Source organism: Triturus cristatus, chromosome 7 (assembly GCF_964204655.1).
Source record: "Triturus cristatus chromosome 7, aTriCri1.1, whole genome shotgun sequence".
Lineage (NCBI taxonomy): Eukaryota > Metazoa > Chordata > Amphibia > Caudata > Salamandridae > Triturus > Triturus cristatus.
Genome location: NC_140590.1, coordinates 722,003,749 through 722,011,384, shown reverse-complemented (window position 1 = coordinate 722,011,384; position 7,636 = coordinate 722,003,749). Strand labels below are relative to the sequence as shown.

Genomic DNA, 7,636 nt, shown 5'->3' with positions numbered 1-7,636 from the left:
ATTGCGTTGAACATTATTTGCCGGATATGGCCCGGGATATGCGGGTGGCAGTCAATTATGTAGTGTACAAGATTCCAGAAATTTTTGTCAGGTGGTGGGGGGGCCCGACATTTCAAAAAATTCAGCTGGGGGGGCTCAACCTACAAAAGTTTGAAGACCTCTGCTGTAGAGGGCGTAAGCACAATGGGAGTGACATAACAACAGACCAATGGGTGAATAGAGATTTCTGAAAGTAACTTTAAGTATATTATATAGGTATTATTGTACTCCAGATTATACCACTGCATTGAGGCATGTACTAAAAGTGATGGTTTTTAAGCATGAACTTAAAACATCTCCTCCCCCTCCCCCTCACCCACCCCATGGAAATGCGATTTGTGAACTAAAAAGAAAGCCAAATCTCATGTGTGCCCTGTTGTAACTATATATTTAATATTCTTAGAAAGACACTACAATCTAGTAAATCAAGCACAAGATTGTTTTTTGTACAGCTCACATCGTAAACTCAGGTATTTCAAGATGATCTCATATACAGTAATGAAGAAAAAGGAGTAATGGTGAAACAAAGTATTTGCCTAGGAAAAAAATATTCCTAGCTATCATGTCAAAAATGTTCAATTCTATTAAGGACACGGAGGCGAGGATTATACTTCTCTTTCTTTACTAAAGAAAACAGAGCAGCCAATCAAAACATTACAATAAGAAAAACTACACTTCCCATGAACCCCTGTAGTCCACTCTTTCCACCAATCACTGGGGTCATGTGTAGTATATAAGCCAAAGTCACAATAATTCCTCTTCTTTCTTTGTCATTAATCTTTACAAATCATTTCAAAAGTCATTGCAAACTCGAACTCCAATCTTGAACCCTCGAAGAACCAGGACTCGTAAGCCGAACTCGGCAACCATAGAAACAGCAAAGGGAACTCTTCTCCTTCGATAAACAAAAAACACTGGAAATTAAGAAACAGGTCGTCTCAGGTCGCCTTGGTATCTGCCCCTGGAAAGAGAAGAAGAGAAGTAGCACGGTATCTGCTATTTTTGTAACTTTCATCACCAAGGACGGGAAAACATAACATCTCAATAGTAGTCATAATAGCACTAAACAAAAGTAACAAATGCGATCCCTGGGTGAGATAATCCTCACCTCTGTGTCCTTTATAGAACTGAAAATTCTTGACGCAATAGCTAGACATTTTTTTTATTCTGTGTCAGTGTGAGAAGTTGGCCTGGCATATGCTGGTCACTAGTTCTAGTGGCCACCTTGCACCAGTCCAATTCGACTCTTGGTAGATAGGTTTAAAGACAACCTTTTAAAAGAAAGCTATCCTAGTGGTAGCTGTGGAGAGCAGCCTTCAGGCTAAGTCTCTGAGGAATGTAAAGCAGCTTGTTTTACCTTATAATCTCTTGAATTACCAAATGAAAGGACACCACACAGGTATATATATGGAATATATCTGTATTTATTACTAAATATACTCTACTAATCTCTTTATGAGATTAGTCCCAGGTAAACATTCAAAAGATCAACATTTCTCAATAAATTAAGCACATAAATCACTGTAGCCCTAGGGGCGTACCAAACCATATACTAAGTAAATGGTATAACAAATTCGACAAGCAAAATGAAGAGGCCTAGGGCCTTGGGAATCGCTGGGGCTTCACTGCTGTAGTGTGTTCAGGTAAGTAACCAGCCCACAGGAGGCGCGTGCAGTGTCTAAACACGCACGCGAGTTTCTCATAGACTTCAATGCAAAAATGTTGCGATTTGTATTTTAAAGTTCTAGGGCACTTCTGAGTGGACAACAAGCACACAACTTACAGGGTAAGTATTTCGATAGCCAATGCAGACTTGGGCACCGTAATGCCAGAGTTACCTCACCCAGGGAGTCCGGGTGCACAGGTGTCCTTTGGTGTCGGGTGGCGATGCTGATTTCAATGGGAATCGAGGTGTTCTTGCTGCTTGTGTCGTCGAGAGAGGTGTCCGTTCGGTTCCAACGATGGATTGGAGTTGCAGGCGACCTAGAAATTGAGGGGACAGAGTTCAGAGTCACTTGCCAGTGACCGGTGGCCTTCAGGATAGATGACCACAACTGTCGCGTCGCTTTCGTCGCTGATGGTGTTTTGTCTCTTCGCCCACGTCGTCCAGGAGGGATCGATGACGATCAGCAGCTGGAGTTGGAGGGTCCCACGACGTCTGCAGCTGTTGGCGGTGTCGGCCCTCGGATTGGAGCCAACAAACCTTGGCAACTGCAAGTCTCGGGTAGAGTGAAGATTGTGGACGGCTCAGACCAGCAAGGTCCGAGGGGCTTACCCAGCGAGGGTAAGTGAGGGTAGGCCCAGAGCAACCAGGCCAGCCCTTGGAATAGTTGAGGATGTCTTCAGGAGGGCTACTAGCCAACGGGCAAGCAACCGCGGAGACGCCTTTGCAGGTAAGCTTCAGCAACAGCCCACGGTCACTCGGGACGGGGTAGGCCGCTGATCTTTGGTTCAGTACCTGCTCGGGACTTGGACATTAAGTGGTCCAAAGCACAGGTTTGTAGTTCGTCGTTCAGGGCTTGCACTCGAAATCAGTGCACGGTTCCTTGGTATTGTCGTTCCTCGTCACTCGTGGGGTCCAGACGCCACAGCTTCGCTGGGGACTCAAAATGGCCGTAGAGAGGTCAGGAAATCGACTTCAGGGGACGCAGGGACTTCGGGCTCCGGCGGGAGCGGTAAAGTTTGCAACCGTTGTTCAGTCCTTAAGGTGCCTGCAAAGCAGGGGAGCCACTCCTTGGCTCCAAGGGAGATCCTTCGGTCTTCTAAAGGTAGTAGAACGTTGAAGGAACCGGATTCTTCTTTGTAGAACGTCGTCCAGGTGTAATCTGAATTGCATTGGCAATGTTTGGTATCTTATACTGTAAAGATGGGAGGGACTAGCTCTATGGCCACTCCTCTAGGAGGGCCAGGGTAGGGGGTGGTTACACCCACTTCCCTTTGTCCAGTTTCGCGCCAGGACAGGGGCAGAGGCCCCTGAACCGGTTTGAGCTGGCATATGCACAGAGGAGCCTACTGCTCCCCCAGTGCAGGACTTTAAAGGCACTCTAAGAGTGCACCCACCCAGCTCCAATACACTAAATCCTGTCTGGAAGGTTGTGACACCTCCCTGTGACAGGAAACCCTTTGTTGAGCTCCCTCCACTGCGAGTTTCGGTCAGCAGCAGGAGGGCAGCCCGGTGTCTGTGCTGGTGGCATCCATTTTGTGATGCCAGGGCTTTAGAAGATTTCTACCATTTGGTACAGTGGGTACATGTCGTCCCCTCTAGTAGGGTGGGATCATACTCCCACACCAGTTACTGGTGTGGGGGTATGATTCCAAAACGTTTGACACCAAACACGACATGTTTTGATGCAGTCATTCCAAAGTTAGCATTAACCGGGAGGTTATAATGCACTTAAGAGTATATGGTTTAACCGCATCCACAAACAGCAGCAGAGAATAGACTCTGCTAGCTGCAGAGGGGTCCTGCTCAGGCAGAAGCACCCCCTCACATAGTAAACCACGCACCCTGCCCTTGGGATTGATGGGGCCTACCATAGGGGTGACTGATAGGTTCATATGTGTGTGTATGGTGAGATATAGAAACCTATACCTCAGTGAGGAGTGCTAACACTACCTCACACAGGCTGCAGTAGCAGGCCTGTGGTGTCAGATTGAGAATGCTTCCCAGGGGTGGCATAATACATGCTGCAGCCCCTGGTAGGCCTGTGAAGTACCAATGCCCTAGGTACCTAAGGTACCATATACTAGGGGCTCACAAGGTACCACAGTATCCAATCACTAGTGCATCTAGTATGCACATCAAGTTGTTTAGAGAGATCAGGTAGACTGGGGCCCTGATTAGCAGGGACCCAGCCAGACTATAGCCAGAAACCAGTGTATACATCAGAAAAAAAGTGGGGGCAACACAAGTGCAGATCCTACTCTCCTACAGTCAGGAACAGATGTTTTGGATTATGCTAGTTTAAAGTTGTGCTACAATATTAGATGCAACATCCGTGACTGGTTTGTGATAAAACACTGTAAAAGTTGAATCAGATCAGTCTGCCGCAGCTGTAATGTCCTCAAGACAAGAACCAGTGGGAAAGGCTTTGGAGGCCATAGTTCCCCTCACAAAATGCGTTCCAAAACGAGACACATTAATTCCGGTTTCTGCCAGAATCCACCTGACCCATCGGGCCAAAGTTGCGGAGGACACCGATCAGAAAGGTTTCTGCAAAGAAATACATAAACGTCTTGCTTGATTATTATGTAATTCACGAGTATTGTCTTCATAACATTTCAAACACATAGTTTAGGATGATGAGGAAATGCCGGGTAAACAATGCATCTTGAATCAGTCTTAGTATGTTTAGATATGGAAAAAGACACCCCCGAGGGATTAAACACTCTACCTGCTAAATCCAAGGCTCGAACATCCAAAACCCTCCTACAGGATATGAGACACAACAATAAAGTAAGCTTTGTTGATTATTGCTCATGTGTAAGATCTTAATTAGCCGGTTTGGCTCTGAGAAAACACAGAATAACATCTATATTCTGTAAAGTAGAATATATTGGTTGCGTGGGAAACACCATCCTTATTCCTCTTAGTACTTTGCACACAAGCGGGTGCTCCCTCATGGGCCTACCATTCAGGTGAGGATGACCGGAGGAAATAGCAGAACGGAAATTATTCACCATCCTATAAGCCAAACCTTGTGTGGCCAAATCTGACAGAAAGTTCACAATGATATGGTTATGGGATCCATGTCCTGTTGCCGGCACCAAGAAACCCAGCAACGCCAAACGAATTTGTATGTAGAGGGAGCCCAAGATTGGGATGAGAAGAACAGTGTATCTGAGGGATCTCCTGGCATTTCCCAACGTTGCTGGAAAGTCACCACACCATGAGGCACAAGAGCCCCCATGTCACTAGTGGATGGTGACGGCCCACCGGATCTGCCAGAAGATCTGGTTGTGTCTTTTTTGGAATCGGAAGGGAGCAGGATTACTCCATCGCCAACGGAAACCACAATTAGGCTTTCCAAAAAGGGTTAACCAGGACCACCTTCGCCATATGTCTGCTCACCTGCTCTAATACTCTCTAGATCATTGAAAAAGAAGGGTAGGCGTACAAAAGACCTTCCAACCAATCCTGCAGAAACGCATCTGAACTCAGTGCTCAAGGGTCAGGCCAACAGTAAAACTGTGGAAGCTGTGTCTTGAGCCGTGAGGTGAAAAGATACATTGTGCATGGATCCATGCACAGGTTCAAGAGATGAAACACCAGGGGATGTAATTTCCAATCACTGGAGTCGCGCAGAAAACAGGAATTCCAATCTGCTCGCACATTGGACGAGCCCGGAATGTATTCCGCTGTCATTTAAATCTAATTCCGGAGGCAATAGAGCCAAAAGTCCTTGGCATTCTCCGCCAGAAGACGCAACCTAGTCCTGCCTAGGCAGTTCATGTAACGTACTGCCGAAACATTGTCCATCCTCAATAGGATACAACAACTTTCTTTGTGTGGTGAAAATGTAAAAATCGCAAAGGACCTAGCCACTAATTCCAGGCAATTGATGTGAAGCAATAGTTTCTCCAAGGACCGCCAGCCCGCCCTCTCTACCGAGCCGCAAGGGGCTCCCCAACCCCAGCGGCTGGCATCCGATTCGATCACCTCCTTCGGGAGTGAAGATTCAGGCATCCATGTGCTCCAGCCACCAGGACATTTCCGTCTTGACCTCCTCGGTCAAAGAGATCTGTTAGTAGGACAGACCTTTTGTGAAGATGTAAAGAAATAGATTCTTCAATCGCTGAAGGGCCTGATAATGTAGGGGACTCGGAAAAATTGCTTGTATGGAATAAGCCAATAGTCCTACTAGGCGAGCAAGGGTCCTCAAGGATATAGTCGGAAAGGCAAGGGCTCTCCTCAACTTCTTCTTGGTGGACAACTGTTTCCGTAAGGGTAGAAGTTGGGCCTGGACCGAGTCCACTTATAAGCCCAGAAAATCCAATACCAGTGATGGCGCAATGACCGATATTTCCCTGTTGAGGACAAACCCCATATCTTGAAAGAGATGTCCTGTCCAAGGTAAATGAAGGAGAACTGTCTCCCTGTCCTGTGTCATGACGAGAATATCGGCTAGGTAAATGATCAGCCATATCCCTTGCTCCCGAAGGAATTGAGCTACCGGTGAAAGAAGCTTGGTGAAACATTATGGGGCCAAAGAGAGGCCGAAGGGCATGGTGGTGAACTCTTACTACTGTTTTGCCACTGGAACTGTAAAAATCTCCAATGGGGGTGAAAATAGGAACAGCCACATATGCGTCTTTAAGATCAAAGCATTCTAGCCAGTCTCCTTCCTGTAGAAGATCGCGTAATAAATGTATGCCCTCCATCTTTAAGTAGCGATACACAATCCAAGAGTTGAATTCCTTTAGGTTGAGAAGCACAGAAACAAACCCTGATGCTTTTTGTGTACCAAAAAGATTGTACTGACGAATCCCCTGCATCACTGCCCACTTTGTTATGAGGGATTGAACTTCTTTGTTTATGAAAGATGCTTCTGTTTGGGGGAAAAAAGAGAGGGAACGGAAGACTCCCCTGACGTGGGGTGGAGTAAAACTCCAGTTGAAAACCTTGGACCATCTGTAATACCCATGGGTCATGTGAAATCATCAACCAATTGCGATAAAACAACTTAATCCGTCCACCCACCATAATCTCTGATTGTGGAATTAAGCTCACCTGTGTGTTGTCTCTGCCCCTGTAACCCCGACGACGGGCACAACATCGCTCACCTTGATTGCTTGTGGGTTAGAAGTTAGAGTACCGTTGAGGGGTGCCCCAACCTCTGGGCACATATCTACGTGCAGCCTGGTGAAAGCCACAACCTGGTGCTTGGCCACGATAGTGTCCGGCCCTGGCAAAAAGACCTCTGTTGAAGACCTTCTTTTAAGACATTTGTGCCTTGTTTAATGCTAAAAAGGTCAACACATACTTTTCCAAGTCCTTGATGAACTTGTAACTGAATAACAATTTGTTGGCTAGTGTGCCCGCCTCTGTGGAGGCCGAATCCGCAAGTTGAGGATCGATGCGCATAAGAATAGACCCGCGCCTTTTGGTAGACAAAGGGCATGTTGGCGTTCCCCAAAAGAAACCGAGACGTCTGTGCCCACTCCAGGACCTCGCCAGGATCATCATAGGATTGGTTGTCTTTAGCTCGAACTGGCAGATCTAGTAGGGACGGAAAATATCGAGCAGGTCGTCCTGGCATTCCACCAGGTCCTATTCAAACCCTTTTTAGAATCTTTGGAGAATTTCTTAAGAAACACGGCCATGTTAGGGTTGAGTTCCAGTGTATCTGCCACTTTACCCAGAAGAGACAGACGTGGGCACTCCGAGGGCAACGTATTCGGCACTTTCCGCTCAAAGACCTGTTCAAGGTTGTCCTGGACATTGTGTGCCATCTCCATACAGGGCAACCATTCCGTGGAGCGAGGGTGAATAATTTCTCTTGGATCGAACAACAGGTTTTTGTTCAAAGGCATATTAGGCCTTCCGCTTCAGTTTGGTGTCTGGTTCAAAATCCTCCTGAGGAGCTTCCTTATCTGA

General features: G+C 46.7%; 1 long non-coding RNA gene across 1 annotated transcript in view; it reads right to left on the bottom strand.

The window, feature by feature from the left end:
• Positions 1-644: 644 nt before the first annotated feature.
• The window catches only part of LOC146810425 (uncharacterized), a 40,794-nt gene continuing 33,802 nt past the window's right edge, over positions 645-7,636 (bottom strand). Inside the window, exon 2 of the long non-coding RNA XR_014966587.1 lies at positions 645-1,000. This is a non-coding gene — a long non-coding RNA (uncharacterized LOC146810425). The remainder of the gene's footprint in view (positions 1,001-7,636) is intronic.